This window comes from Scyliorhinus canicula, chromosome 1 (assembly GCF_902713615.1).
Source record: "Scyliorhinus canicula chromosome 1, sScyCan1.1, whole genome shotgun sequence".
NCBI lineage: Eukaryota > Metazoa > Chordata > Chondrichthyes > Carcharhiniformes > Scyliorhinidae > Scyliorhinus > Scyliorhinus canicula.
Window position 1 is genome coordinate 91,086,683 of NC_052146.1, and position 17,218 is coordinate 91,103,900.

Sequence of the window (17,218 nt, forward strand, 5' to 3'; positions counted from 1 at the left end):
AAGGTCAACGGACATGAGATCTCCTGCCTGCTGGACTCCGGGAGTACTGAAAGCTTCATTCACCCCGATACGGTAAGGCACTGCTCCCTCGCGGTACACCTCACTAACCAGAGAATCTCCCTGGCCTCCTGATCCCACTCCGTGGCGATCCGGGGGTACTGCATCGCCACTCTCACTGTCCAGGGCGTGAAGTTCAGCGGCTTCCACCTCTACGTCCTCCCCAACCTCTGTGCTGCCTTGCTACTCGGCCTGGACTTCCAGTGCAACCTCCAGAGCCTAACCCTGAAATTCGGCGGGCACCTACCATCCCTTACTGTTTGCTGCCTCGCGACCCTTAAGGTCGACCCGCCTTCCCTTTTTGAAAATCTAACCTCGGATTTTAAACCCGTCGCCACCAGGAGCAGATGGTACAGCGCCTCAGGACAGGACTTTCATCAGGTCTGAAGTCCAGCGGCTGCTTCAGGAAGGCATCATCGAGGCCAGCAACAGCCCCTGGAGAGCCCAAGTGGTAGTAGTCAAAACTGGGGAGAAAAATAGGATGGCCGTTGACTACAGTCAGACCATCAATTGGTACACACAGCTCGATGCGTACCCCCTCCCACGCATATCTGATATCGTCAATCTGATTGCACAGTACCGGGTCTTCTCGGCAGTGGACCTGGGGTGGGATTCTCCGACCCTCCGCCAGGTTGGACAATCGCCGGGGGCCGGCGTCAATCCCGCCCCTGCCATGTCCCGAATTCTCCGGCACCAGAGATTCGGCGGGGGGCGGGAATTGCTCCGCGCCGGTCGGCATTCCCCCCCCCCCCCGGCGATTCTCCGGCCCGCGATGGGCCGAAACCCCACCGCTGTCATGCCTCTCCCGCCGGCGTGGATCAAACCACCTTCCTTACCAGCGGGAGCAGGCGGCATGGGCAGGCTCCGGGGTCCTGGGGGGGGGGTTCGGGGCGTTCTGGCCCCGGGGGTGCCCTCAAGGTGGCCTGGCCCACGATCGGGGCCCACTGATCGGCAGGTGGGCCTGTGCCGTGGGGGCACTCTTTTCCTTCCACCTTCGCCATAGTCTTCACCATGGCGGAGGTGAAGTGACCACCTCCCCTGCGTGGGGATGACGTCAGCAGCCGCTGATGCTCCGGCGCATGTGCGGACCTCCGCCAGCTGGCGAAGTCCCTTCGACCTCGGCTAGCATGGTGCCAAAGGCCTTCCATGCCAGCCGGCGGAGCGCCAACCACTCCTGCGCGGGCCTAGCCCCTCAATGTTAGGGCTTGGCCCCTAAAGTTGCGGAAACTTCCGCACCTTTGGGGCGGCCCGACGCCGGAGTGGTTGATGCTACACCATCACGCTGGGACCCCCCGTTCTGCTGGGTAGGGGAGAATCCCGGCCCTAAAATCTGCCTACCACCAGCTCCCATCCGTAAGGCGGACCGCCCATAGACTGCGTTCGAAGCAGATGGTCGCCTTTACCACTTTCTTAGGGTCCCCTTCAGCATCACCAATGGAGGCTTGGGCTTCCAACGGGAGATGGACCAAATGGTTGACCGGTACGGACTGTGGGCTACCTTCCCGTACCTGGACAATGTCACCATCTGAGGCCACGACCAGCAGGACCATGATGCCAACCGTGCCAAATTTCTCCACACCGCCACTCTCCTCAACCTCACATATAACAAGGAGAAGTTTGTGTTCAGCACGAGCCGTTCTGCCATCCTCGGCTATGTGGCCTAGAGCGGAGTTCTGGCGCCCGACCCCGATCGCATGCGCCTCCTCATGGAATGCCCCCTCCCTCACTACCCCAAGGCTCTCAAACTGTGCCTGGGGTTCTTTTCCTATCATGCCCAGTGGGTCCCTAAATATGCGGACAAGGCCCGCTCACTCATTCAGTCCACAGTCTTTCCCCTGATGGCCGAGGCTCACCAGGCCTTCAACCGTATCAAGGCCGACATTGCCAAGGCCGCGATGCACATGGTCGACGAGATGTTGCCATCCCAAGTGGAGAGCGATGCAGCAGACGTCGCTCTGGCCGCCACCCTCAACCAGGCAGGCCCGTGGCATTCTTTTCCCGCACCCTCCATGCCTCCGAAATTCGACACTCCTCCGTCGAGAAGGAGGCCCAAGCAATCGTTGAAGCTGTGCGGCATTGGAGGCATTACCTGGCCAGCAGGGCCCCTCCCCTCCACCGACCGCAACACATACTTTCTCAGTGTGGTCAATGAATATTCCCGATTCCCCTTTGCCATCCCATGCCCCGACATGACGTCGGCCACCGTCATCAAAGTCCTCAACACCCTCTTCGCTCTGTTCGGTTTCCCCGCCTACCACCATGTGGTGAATGTGTAACCACTATAATTCACACTGTACATTACTGTGTCCCTGTGGGCTCCATCTGTGAGCCGTTGCGCGGCTCTGCCCACAGGGGGAGATGAGGAGCATGTACAGGGCTCCGCCCTTGGCTCCGCCCCCTTCAGGAAGGATAAGTGCTGCGGTCCTGCGAGTCCGCCTTCAGTTCAGCACAGTCGCAGGCAGGCTCAGTTGTAAGCCGATTAAAGCCATAGTTTAGTCCAACTCATGTCTCTGGTGAATTGATGGTCGCATCAACTTAATTAGCTTAAAGAACTACTATGGAATCAGCCCTCAAACCTGACCGACTGGAACTCGATCCACAGGCCGCAGAGGGAAAGGAATTTTTTTCGGATTGGCTTCGGTACTTCAAGGACTACCTGGCTGCGTCGACTACCTCCTCTGTTACAGATGAACAGAAACTAAGTCTTCTCCACGCAGGGGTGAGCCATCGTATTTCTACTCAACTTGATGTAACTGACTCTTATACTGAGGCCCTCGCGATGCTCGACCGCCTGTACGTGCGGCCCATGAATGAAGTCTACGCGCGACATATCTTCACAACTCGTCGCCAGCGCCCTGGGGAGTCGCTAGATGACTATCTGCGTGACCTCAAAGCCCTAGCACGCGACTGTAACTTCCAGGCCGTGACAGTCTCTCAGCACATGGAACTCGCCGTCCGTGACGTGTACGTTGCGGGGGTCCGATCAAATTATGTGCGGCAGCGTCTTCTTGAGAAAAGGGCCCAGGACCTGGAGGACACGGTAAAACTGGCGACCTCATTAGAGGTCGCTTTCCAAAGCCTAACTGCGTTCCCGGCCGATCACGCGACCCCATCGTGGACCTCCGACCAAAGGCTGCCCCAGGCCTGCGCCGCGCGGCCACCTGCCCACCACGGAGGACTATCATGCCATTTCTGCGGCCAGCCCCAACACCCCCGACAGCAATGCCCGGCCCGCAACGCAAGCTGCAGCAGCTGCGGGTGAAAAGGACACTTCGCTAAGGTCTGCCTGGCCAAATCCAAAAGCTCGAACCCTAACTCGAACACTCACTCCTCAGGCTCACAGACCCCGTAACGTGGAAGCGTGTCTGCCGACTCCGCCTCTGCACAACATGTGTGGCTCACGGGGGCCGCTATCTGGCCATCCACCCCACGCAGCCGGCCACGTGCGATCCATGGGGGCCACCATCTTGGACGCCATCTTCTTCGACGCCCGCCACGTGCGATTCATGAGGGCGGCCATCTTGGCCATCACCCGCTCCCCAACTCGAACAGTCATCGCGGGGCCATTCCAGCACCGCCGACCACGCCGCCGTCTACCCTCAACTCAGCGCCTTCACCTTGGACCAGTCGCGGCCCAAGCACCTCAAAAGCTCCATGATGGCCGTCCGAATAAACGGCCACGAGACACCGTGCCACTTCGAGTCCGGGAGCACCGAGAGCTTCGTTCACCCGGACCTGGTAAGGCGATGTTCGCCCCCGGTATTCCCAACGCGGCAAACAATCTCTCTCGCCTCGGGGTCGCACTCAGTCCAAATACAAGGGCGCACCTCAGTGACTCTAACGATACAGGGTGCCAATTATACGAATTCCAAACTATACGTGCTCCCAGACCTCTGCGCCCCGCTCCTCCTACGACTGGATTTCCAGTGTAACCTCATGAGCCTCACACTCAGCTTCGGCGGGCCCCTGCCCCCACTCACTATATGCAGCCTAGCAACCCTGAAAGTCGACCCCCCCTCACTCTTCGCTAACCTCACCGCCAACTGCAAGCCAGTGGCCACTCGCAGCAGGAGGTATAGTCTGCAGGACAGGGTGTTCATCAGATCTGACGTTCGGCGCCTGTTGCGTGAAGGAGTCATAGAGGCCAGAAATAGCCCCTGGAGAGCTCAGGTGGTGGTCGTCAAAACCGGGGATAAGCTCCGGATGGTGGTTGATTACAGCCAGACCATTAACCGGTTCATGCACCTTGATGCGTACCCCCTCCCCCGGATTGCGGATATGGTAAACCAGATTGCACAGTACCGTGTGTTCTCCCCGGTGGATCTGAAGTCTGCATACCACCAGCTCCCAATCCGCCCGGAGGACCGCCACTACACGGCGTTCGAGGCCGATGGCCGCCTCTTCCATTTCCTCCGGGTCCTCTTTGGCGTCACAAACGGGGTTTCGGTGTTCCAAAGAGCAATGGACCGAATGGTGGACTAGTACGGGCTGCGGGCGACTTTCCCGTACTTGGATAATGTCACCATCTGCGGCCATGACCAGCAGGACCACGACGACAATCTCCACCGATTTCTCCAGACCGCCCAAGAGCTCAACCTCACCTATAATAAGGAGAAATGCATTTTCCGCACAACCAGGCTAGCCATCCTTGGCTACGTCGTGGAAAATGGAGTCCTAGGACCGGACCCTGACCGTATGCGCCCCCTCTTACAACTCCCTCTCCTTCACTGTCCCAAGGCCCTCAAGAGGTGTCTCGGGTTTTTTTCGTACTATGCCCAGTGGGTCCCCGAGTATGCGGACAAAGCCCGCCCACTATTTAAGGCCACCCTCTTCTCACTGTCAGCCGAGGCTCGCCAGGCCTTCGACTGTATTAAGGCGGACATCGCTAAGGCCGCCATGAGTGCAATAGACGAGTCTGTCCTGTTCCAGGTGGAGAGCGATGCCTCAGAGGTTGTTCTCGCTGCCACTCTGAACCAGGCAGGCAGGCCAGTAGCTTTCTTTTCCCGAACCCTCCCCTCTTCCGAACTTCGACACTCCTCAGTCGAAAAAGAAGCCCAAGCCATTGTGGAAGCCGTGCGGCACTGGAGGCACTACCTCGCAGGTAGGAGGTTTACCCTCATCACCGACCAAAGATCGGTTTCCTTCATGTTTGACAATTTGCAGCGGGGCAAGATCAAAAATGAGAAGATCTTGAGGTGGAGGATCGAACTTTGAACGCCTGAGCATCGATTTCAAAGGGCCCCTCCCTTCAACTAATCGGAACATTTATTTCCTCAATGTTATAGATGAATTCTCAGTTTCCCGTTTGCCATCCCATGTCCCGATATGACCTCCCTTACAGTTATTAGAGCCCTGCACAGTGTCTTCACTCTGTTCAGTTTCCCCAACTATGTCCACAACGACAGGGGTTCGTCCTTCATGAGCGACGAACTGCGTCAGTACCTGCTCAGTAAGGGCATCGCCTCGAGCAGGACTACCAGCTATAACCCCAGGGGGGACGGGCAGGTGGAGAGGGAGAACGCGATGGTCTGGAAGACCGTCCTACTGACCCTACGGTCCAGGAATCCCCTGACCTCCCACTGGCAGGAGGTCCTCCCCGATGCGCTCCATGCTATTAGGTCCGTCCTTTGTACGGCCACGAATCAGACTCCTCATGATCGCCTATTTTCCTTCCCGAGGGGAACTACTACGGGGGTCTCGCTTCCGCCCTGGTTGAGGACACCGGGCCCTGTCCTCCTCTGAAAACACATTCGGACACATAAGACCAACTCTCTGGTAGAGAGGGCCCAACTCCTGAACTCGAACCCCCACTACACGTTTGTTGAACCTCCGGGACCTGGCACCCGCAAGCCCTCCTACTACTACCGCCGATGTACCCCCCCATACTACACCCCACCCGACTTCCCAGGCCCTGCGCCCCTGCACCTATTTGCTTCCCGCGTTCCCTTCCACCCGACACACCGGTTCGCACGAACGAAACTCAGGAAGAACCATCCCCGAGTCCACCCTCGGACTCGCACCGAATATCCTTCCACAGCCATCCGAAATGGCTGCAACACCAGTGCTTTGTCGGTCACAACGTACGATTCGGGCGCCGGACCGACTGAACTTGTAGACCCGTCACCCCTGCCGGACTTGATTTTTTAACAGGGGGGTGAATGTGGTGAATGTGTAACCACTATAATTCACACTGTACATTACTGTGTCCCTGTGGGCTCCATCTGTGAGCCGTTGTGCGGCTCTGCCCACATGGGGAGATGAGGAACATGTATAGGGCTCCTCCCTTGGCTCCGCCCCTTCAGGAAGTATAAGTGCTGCGGTCCTGCGAGTCCGCCTTCAGTTCAGCACAGTCGCAGGCAGGCCCAGTTGTAAGCCGATTAAAGCCACAGTTTTCTCCAACTCGTGTCTCTGGTAAATTGATGGTCGCATCACACCACAGCGACCGGGGATCCTCATTCATGAGCGATGAGGTGCACCAAGTACCTGCTCAACAGGGGCATTGCCTCGAGCAGGATGACCAGCTACAACCCCTGGGGAAATGGGCAGGTAGAGAGGGAGAACGGGACGGTCTGGAGGGCCTTCCAGCTGGCCCTACGGTCCAGAAATCTCCCGGCTTCCCGCTGGCAGGAAATCCTCCCCGATGCACTTCACTCCATTCGCTCGCTCCTGTGCACCGCGACTAATGAAACCCCCCATGAATGTCTCTTTGCCTTCCCCAGGAAGTCCACCTCTGGGGTTTCGCTCCCAACGTGGCTGGCAGCTCCAGGACCCGTTCTCCTCCGTAGACACGTTCGACTCCACAAGGCAGACCCGCTGGTTGAGAGGGTACAGCTACTTCACACCAACCCACAGTACGCTTACGTAGCATACCTCGTCGGTCGCCCTCAAGGATATGGCACCAGCTGGTTCCCCACACATCCTCCCCTCCGACCCGGTGCCACCCTCCCTTCTCCTGGCGCACCCCACTGCAGCCCCCTATCCGGGAAACTCCGCCCTCCCCTTGCCCACACCCGGGATGAAGAGGATTTCGACACGCTCCCAAAGTCTCCCAAGACCAAGCCGTCACCAGAGTTGCCACCAGCACTACGGCGCCCTCTACGATAGATTAAGGCACTGGACGGCCTGAATTTATAATTCTATCTGTACTTTTAAAACACAATTTTCTGTATATAGTTCTCCACCACCCCCGCCGGACTCATTTTTAACAGACGGTGAATGTGGTAGTCACCACTGATCTATATATTGTATATAGAGGGTGTTGTTATAGGTGCTTTACGGTAAGGCCCCTGTACTACAGATATGGGGGCAGAACCCTGCCTGCTGGCTCCGCCCAGTAGGCGGAGTATAAATATGTGTGCTCCCCGTACAGCAGCCATTTCACCAGCTACTGTAGGGGGCCACACATCTCAGTGTAATAAAGCCGCGATTACATCCTACTCGCGTCTTTGCGTAATTCATAGTGCATCAACCAGGCAGGTAGCTCCCACTGCCTCCTTGAGACACTTGGCATCATTAACTGGGCTCACTTCCTGCACAAATGGCATTAGCATTTAAAGATAGCACAGCAAGAGTGACATAGTTCAGGCACTAGGTTGTGACCCATAATTCACCAGGGTGTCGGGCTCCCAACCTTGGTTTGAAAATCTGGCCCATTGTTTATGCATCGGAGGCTCAGAAGAGGGACTTTGTGCCAGATCTTTCAAGCGCCATCATTTTGAGATTGTATTTCTGTGAACACTTTATGTCTGAACTTTAGTTTGGAACGGAAATGGAAAATCTTTGATCAGCTTCAGATGCTTTTTGGGTGTAAGAATCAATGAGTCTGACAGAATATAATGGAGGCACTCTATTGATTTCTTGTGTGACGGTAAACTTAGAGCACGGTCAAAATGTGAGCATTGTTTCGAAATATCCTAGCTAACAGCTCTTTCAGTCTTCAGGTATCAGTGTTCAGATTTGCAGGTAAGTGGGGAAGGGTAAAGAAGTGAAGAATTTGAGTGATGTACAAAAAGAAAATGATAAAACTTTGCACTGATGGACCGATACAAGAAGAGATCAAAAATGTGTTGCAGGCTAATGGAAATTTTATCCCTGTGCATGCTGAGTCATTTCAATAGCTCTACTGACTATATTTTACGGCCAGAAGATTGTGCTTGGAATTGCAGTTTTTCCTTGAGTGTGATGTGAACAAGAGGTCATTTATTTTCCTCAAGTGCTGGAATCATCGAGAGAACAATGGCAAGGCTTGAGTGCTGGAGTCATTCTTCACAGAGAGATAGTTTAGTTCTCAGCAGGTACAAATAGTGACTCGAAATCTATATCTGCATGTCCTAGTCTTTTAGCTTCAGTCTATAGCATAAGGCCCAATGCCAATGGGCAGTTAAAATGATGCCCATATGTTTTTCACAAACTTATGCCATCTCCCAGCCACCACCATTTTTCCACCCAATTGTTAGTTTCAGGAAAGGGAAAGGGGACCTCGTTAAAATGTGAAAGTTGGGATCCTGTTTGGACCTTATACTAGTTTAACTCCAAGTCGCACAAGTTGCTCATACTCTGGAGCTACCTGTGAAATCCAGTGACAAACAGAAGTAGAGGGAAATTAAGGGCTGGATTCTCCGCAGCCCCTCGCCAAAATCGTGTTTGGCCTGGGGGCGGAGAATCAATTTTCGTGCCGGAATCGGACCCGGCGCCGTTCCGGCGATTCTCCGGGACCTGAGATTCGGCCTTTCCGCGAATTACTCTGTGCGGCTGGGGGGCCATTGCCAGCGGCTTGCTCAGCGATCTTCCCCTCCCAGCCGGCCAAGTTCCCGACGGTGTGGTTCTTTCCAACTTCCAATTCCTATGCTTACCAACAGGCCAGGGAATAATTCCCAATGGATTTGGGCAGGAGTTGTGAACAATGGAAGAAAGACACATGATTATCACGTGCAGGCAAAGTCACAGTAGCTTCCTGCCTGCCCTATGGACTATCCAAGTTAATATCAGAACTGTACCATGAGAAAGAGTGAGATTGCTCCTTGTCAGTCTGGATGTGAACAGATATATTTGTGGTGGTATGGATAGGAGCACTGCCATTGGTGCAGAGCACTGGTTTCCCAAAGGCTCTGGCTGGTCATGTGCCTCTAGGTTGATTGGCTGGGACTAGTCATGTGACTGCTCACCAATTGGTTGAGAGGCAAGTAGACCCCGCCTCTGAGGTGGGATATAAGTACCCAGAGCTCCCGGCGGTCGGCCTTTCTCTGTAATCGACCACCGGGCTAACATCTGGCTGATTAAAGCCAAAGTTTGGACCTTCATCGTGCCTCGCGTCCAATTGATGGTACATCAATTTAATCAGCTAGAATTTTGAAATGGAGCTTTGCATCAAGCCTGACTGCCTCTGTATCAGCCCGCATGCTTCAAATGCGCCTGCAACCTTTAAACATTGGCTGGCGTGTTTGAACAGTTACTTGACGACTGCAGCCAGCAAGCCCACCAAGGAGCAGAAACTCCACATCCTCCACTCGTGCGTGGGCACGGCGGTATACTCAATAATTGAGGACGAAAACGATTATGACGCGGCCATGGAGATTCTCAAAGGACACTTTCTCCGGCCGGTCAACAAAGTATTTGCACGGCATCTCCTGACTACTGGACAACAGTTCCCTGGTGAGTCCCTCGACGTTTTTTACCAGGCCCTCACGGCTCTGGGGAGAAATTGCGCCTGTCCCCAAGTTTCTGCAACAGAGCACATGGAACTTTTAATTAGAGACGCTTACATTGCTGGTATGCAATCCTCCTCTATCCGCCAGCGATTACTGGAAAAGAATGCCCTCAGCCTGTTTAGAGAGGCCTGAAAAATAGCCAGCGGCGCCCCGCTAGCTTGTCGGAGCATCCTTCAGGCCTGGGGGGGTGGGGTCGGGGTCAGTGGAGGACGGGGGTGGCACGTGCCATGAAGTCCAAGGGGTTGCCGCACGGCCGGGGGCGTATGCGCGGGCGTTCAGGTCAGCGACCTCCAGGGAGGTTGCAAGGGTCCATGCCTCAGCTAGGCTGAGGGCGCTGAAGATCCAAACTGAAGCTTTAATCAGCTAGTTAGCCCGGTGGTCGACTACGGAGAAAGGCCGACCGCCGGGAAACCTGGGTACCTACACCCCGCCTCGGAGGCGGGGTCTATTTGCCTCTCGACCAATTGGTGAGCAGTCACATGACTAGTCCCAGCCAATTGGACGAGAGGCACATGACCAGCCAGAGCCAATGGGAAACCAATGCTCTGCACCAATGCAGTGCTCACATTCATACCACCACAAATGTACACTCACACAGCACAGAATGCACACTCACACAGCACAGACTGCACACTCTCACAGCACAGACTGCAGACATGCACAGCACAGACTGTCGACTCGCACAGCACAGACTGCTCACTCACACAGCACTGACTGCACACTCACACAGCACTGACTGCACACTCACACAGCACTGACTGCACACTCACACAGCACTGACTGCACTCTCACACAGCACAGACTGCAGACTCGCACAGCACAGACTGCACACTCTCACAGCACAGACTGCAGACTCGCACAGCACAGACTGCACACTCTCACAGCACAGACTGCACACTCTCACAGCACAGACTGCTCACTCACACAGCACAGACTGCACACTCACACAGCACAGACTGCACACTCGCACAGCACAGACTGCACACTCGCACAGCACAGACTGCACACTCGCACAGCACAGACTGCACACTCGCACAGCACAGACTGCACACTCACACAGCACAGACTGCACACTCACAAAGCACAGACTGCACACTCACACAGCACAGACTGCACTCTCACACAGCACAGACTGCTCACTCACACAGCACAGACTGCACACTCACACAGCACAGACTGCACACACACACAGCACAGACTGCACACTCACACAGCACAGACTGCACACTCACAAAGCACAGACTGCACACTCTCACAGCACAGACTGCAGACTCACACAGCACAGGCTGCACACTCACACAGCACAGACTGCACACTCTCAGCACAGACTGTACACTCTCAGCACAGACTGCTCACTCACACAGCACAGACTGCGCACTCACACAGCACAGACTGCAGACACACACAGCACAGACTGCACACTCACACAGCACAGACTGCACACTCACACAGCACAGACTGCAGACTCACACAGCACAGACTGCAGACTCACACAGCACAGACTGCAGAATCACACAGCACAGACTGCAGACTCACACAGCACAGACTGCAGACTCACACAGCACAGACTGCACACTCACACAGCACAGACTGCACACACACAGCACAGACTGCACACTCACACAGCACAGACTGCACACTCACAGCACAGACCGCACACTCACACAGCACAGACCGCACACTCTCACAGCACAGACTGCACACTCTCACAGCACAGACTGCACACTCACACAGCACAGACTGCACACTCACACAGCACAGACTGCACACTCACACAGCACAGACTGCACACTCACACAGCACAGACTGCACACTCACACAGCACAGACTGCACACTCACACAGCACAGACTGCACACTCACACAGCACAGACTGCACACTCTCACAGCACAGACTGCACACTCACACAGCACAGACTGCACACTCACACAGCACAGACTGCACACTCTCGCAGCACAGACTGCACACACACACAGCACAGACTGCACACTCACACAGCACAGACTGCACACTCTCAGCACAGACTGTACACTCTCAGCACAGACTGCACACTCTCACAGCACAGACTGCACACTCACACAGCACAGACTGCACACTCTCAGCACAGACTGTACACTCTCAGCACAGACTGCACACTCTCACAGCACAGACTGCACACTCACACAGCACAGACTGCACACTCTCACAGCACAGACTGCACACTCTCACAGCACAGACTGCTCACTCACACAGCACAGACTGCTCACTCACACAGCACAGACTGCACACTCTCACAGCACAGACTGCACACTCTCACAGCACAGACTGCACACTCTCACAGCACAGACTGCACTCTCTCACAGCACAGACTGCACACTCTCACAGCACAGACTGCACACTCTCACAGCACAGACTGCACACTCTCACAGCACAGACTGCACACTCTCACAGCACAGACTGCACACTCTCACAGCACAGACTGCTCACTCACACAGCACAGACTGCACACTCTCACAGCACAGACTGCACACTCACACAGCACAGACTGCACACTCTCACAGCACAGACTGCACACTCTCAGCACAGACTGCACACTCTCAGCACAGACTGCAGACACACACAGCACAGACTGCACACTCACACAGCACAGACTGCAGACACACACAGCACAGACTGCACACTCACACAGCACAGGCTGCACACTCACACAGCACAGACTGCAGACACACAGCACAGACTGCACACTCACACAGCACAGACTGCACACTCACACAGCACAGACTGCACACTGACACAGCACAGACTGCACACTGACACAGCACAGACTGCACACTGACACAGCACAGACTGCACACTGACACAGCACAGACTGCACACTCACACAGCACAGACTGCACACTCGCACAGCACAGACTGCACACTCGCACACCACAGACTGCACACTCGCACAGCACAGACTGCACACACACAGCACAGACTGCACACTCTCACAGCACAGACTGCACACTCACACAGCACAGACTGCAGACACACAAGCACAGACTGCACTCTCTCACAGCACAGACTGCAGACACACACAGCACAGACTGCACACTCACACAGCACGGACTGCACACACACAGCACAGACTACACACTCACACAGCACAGACTGCACACTCTCACAGCACAGACTGCACACTCACACAGCACAGACTGCACTCTCTCACAGCACAGACTGCTCACTCACACAGCACAGACTGCACACTCACACAGCACAGACTGCACACTCACACAGCACAGACTGCACACTCACACAGCACAGACTGCTCACTCTCACAGCACAGGCTGCACACACACAGCACAGACTGCACACTCACACAGCACAGACTGCACACTCACACAGCACAGACTGCTCACTCACACAGCACAGACTGCACACTCACACAGCACAGGCTGCACACTCACACAGCACAGACTGCACACTCACACAGCACAGACTGCACACTCGCACAGCACAGACTGCTCACTCGCACAGCACAGACTGCACACTCTCACAGCACAGACTGCACACTCACACAGCACAGACTGCACACTCTCACAGCACAGACTGCACCCTCACACAGCACAGACTGCACACTCTCAGCACAGACTGCACACTCAGCACAGACTGCTCACTCACACAGCACAGACTGCACACTCACACAGCACAGACTGCACACTCACACAGCACAGACTGCACCCTCTCACAGCACAGACTGCACACTCTCACAGCACAGACTGCTCACTCACACAGCACAGGCTGCACACTCTCACAGCACAGACTGCACACTCACACAGCACAGACTGCACCCTCACACAGCACAGACTGCACACTCTCACAGCACAGACTGCACACACACACAGCACAGACTGCAAACACACACAGCACAGACTGCTCACTCACACAGCACAGACTGCACACTCTCAGCACAGACTGCACACTCTCAGCACAGACTGCACACTCACACAGCACAGACTGCACACACACACAGCACAGACTGCACACACACACAGCACAGACTGCTCACTCGCACAGCACAGACTGCTCACTCGCACAGCACAGACTGCACACTCTCAGCACAGACTGCACACTCTCACAGCACAGACTGCACACTCACACAGCACAGACTGCACACTCACAGAGCACAGACTGCACACTCTCACAGCACAGACTGCACACTCACACAGCACAGACTGCACACTCTCACAGCACAGACTGCACACTCTCACAGCACAGACTGCACACTCACACAGCACAGACTGCGCACTGACACAGCACAGACTGCACACTCACACAGCACAGACTGCACACTCACACAGCACAGACTGCACACTCTCACAGCACAGACTGCACACTCACACAGCACAGACTGCACACTCCCACAGCACAGACTGCTCACTCTCACAGCACAGACTGCACACTCACACAGCACAGACTGCACACTCACACAGTGTTACTAGTGTTACTGTGTCCTCCAGGTTCTGGGCCCCTTTTCGAGGAGACGCTGGTGCACATAATTGGACCGGACCCCTGCAACATACACATCTCGGACGGCGAGTTCCATGTGCTGGAGGCTGTCACAGCCTGGAAGTTACATTCTCGTGCTAGAGCTTTCAGGTCGTGCAGCTAGCCTTCTAGCAACTCTGCAGGGCACTGACGGCGGGTAGTAAAAAATGCTGCGCGTAAACTTCATTTTCGGGCCGCACGTACAGGCGGTCAAGTATCGCGAGGGCCTCGGTGTACGAGTCGCTACTATCAAGTTGAGTTGAAATACGATGGCTCACCCGTGCATGTAGAAGACTGAGTTTCTGTTCTTCAGTAACAGGATAGGTAGTCGACAGTAGCCAGGTAGGCCTTGAAGCACCGAAGCCAATGTAGAAATATTTCCTTCGCTTCTGCAGCCTGTGGATCGAGTTCTGGTCGATCAGGTTTGAGGGCTGATTCCATGGTAGTTTTTTCTAAGTCGATTAAATTGATGCGACCATCAATTCACTCAAGGACACGAGTAGAAGTAACCTGTGGCTTTAATCGACTTACAACTGAGCCTGCCTGCGACTAGCTGAACTGAAGGCAGGCTCACAAGACCGCAGCACTTTATACTTCTGGTTGAGGGTGGAGCCATGGGCGGAGCCAAGGGCGGAGCCCTGTACATGCTCCTCATCTCCCCCTGTGGGCAGAGCCGTGCAACGGCTCACAGATGGAGCCCACAGGGACACAGTGATATACAGTGTGAATTTATATTATACATTCACCACAGACACACACAGCACCGACTGCACACTCCCACAGCATTTTCGTCGTGTTGGGAGTTTCCGACGGTGCCACTGGTAGCACCTCACTGGTACTGGTATTGGTGAGGATTTCACGCCAATTTTCTGGTTCTGAAATACCACACATGCTCCGCTGGCGTCAGCACTTAGTCTCAGGAATGGAGAATCTAAACCCATATATTTCTCGGGCAGTGGCTACCAGGATGGTTCAGGTGGGAAGTTGAAATATTCACATCGGTACGGTGTGGCTTCTTTTCCAGGGGATGTTTTGTGAGATTTGTTGAGGCAAAGTGGAACGATCTTACTTTTGACCCCCTGATTTGGAACTGTTTGTTGTTACTGGATGCCTCTAGTTGAAAGGTTTTGCATGCTCTGGTTAAATCACAACTATTGTTGATGTTACACAGTGCCTTGCTTGCAGATAGTTTCTAAAATCTCCCAATCGATCTTTATATATTTTATTCTTCGCACAATGGCCAAAAACTTTCCACCCCACTTCCAGTCAGAGTCACTGGGCAGCAACCAGCAAAGACAGAACATGTTTGTTTTTTCTTTTTACTCCCTTTTTTATTCTACGGTGACCTTTTAACACTCCTTACCCCTGAACTGAGATAAATTAACTTACAAAAGAAAAAAAGAAAGACTTTCATTTAAATAGCACTTTTCACGACCACCAGATCTCAAAAGAGTTTACAGTGCAGAAGCAGGCCATTTGGGCCATTGAGTCTGCACTGGCCCTTGGAAAGAGCACCCGATTTAAGCCCGCGTCTCCACCCTATTCCCATAACCCAGTAACCCTACCTAACCTTTTGGACATGAATGGGCAATTTATCATGGCCAATCCAGTTAACCTGCACATCTTTGCATTGTGGGGGGAACCCGGAGCACCTGGAGGAAACCCACACAGACACGGGGAGAAAGTGCAAACTCCACACAGACATTCATCAGAGACTGGAATTGATCCCAGAAACTTGGAACTATGAGGCAGCAGTGCAAACCACTGTGCCACCAAGCTGCCCTGTTGATTAGTCACTTTTGTAATGTAGGAAATTTAATAGGAGGGGGTGGCGGAGGTAGTTGTAGCTATGGACGCGGAGAAGGCTTTCAATAGGCTGGAGTGGGGATACCTGTGGGAGGTGTTGAGGAGGTTTGGGTTTGGGGAGGGGTTCGTCAGCTGGGTGAGGCTGCTGTTCGAGGCCCCGGTGGCGTGTGTGGCCACGAACAGGAGGAGGTCGGAATATTTCCGGCTATACCGAGGAACGAGGCAGGGGTGCCCTTTATTCCCCCCTGCTCTTTGCGCTGGCAATTGAGCCCCTGGCCACGGCCTTGAGGGAGTCTAGGAATTGGAGGGGGTTGGTGAGGCTGTGGGGGGGTGGGGGGGCGGGGGGGGGGGAGGGAGGAACACCTGGTACCGTTATATGCAGACGATCTGCTAGTGTATGTGGCGGACCCGGTGGGGGGGATGCCGGAGGTGTTGAGGATCCTCAGGGAGTTTGGGGATTTCTCCGGGTGTAAGCTTAACATGGGGAAGAGTGAGCTGTTCGTGGTGCACCCGGGAGACCAGGAGAGGGGGATTGGTGAGCTTCCGCTAAAAAGGGCAGAGAGGAGTTTTTGATACCTGGCGGTGCAGGTGGCTGGAAGCTGGGGGGCCCTGCATAAGCTTAATTTGATGAGGCTGGTGGAATAAATGGAAGAGGAGTTCAAAAGGTGGGACATGCTGCCGCTCTCCCTGGCGGGTAGGGTACAGTCCATTAAAATGACGGTGCTCCCAAGGTTTCTGGTTTTGTTTCAGTGCCTCCCCATCCTGATCCCCAAGGCCTTTTTAAGCGGGTTAACAGGAGTATTATGGGGTTTGTGTGGACTAAGAAGGCCCCGAGGGTGAGAAGGGTGTTTTTGGAGCGGAGCAGGGACGGGGGGGGGGGGGGGGGGGGGGGGGGGGGCTGGGCTGGCGTTGCCCAACCTCTGCGGGTATTACTGGGTTGCCAACATGGCGATGGTACGCAAGTGGGTAATGGAGGGGGAGGGGGAAGCTTGGAAGAGGTTGAAGATGGCGTCCTGTGTGGGCACGAGCCTGGGGGCGCTGGTGATGGCACTGCTGACGCTCCCTCCGATGAGGTACACTACGAGCCCGGTGGTGGCGGCGACTCTCAAAATCTGGGGGCAATGGAGATGTCACAGGGGGGA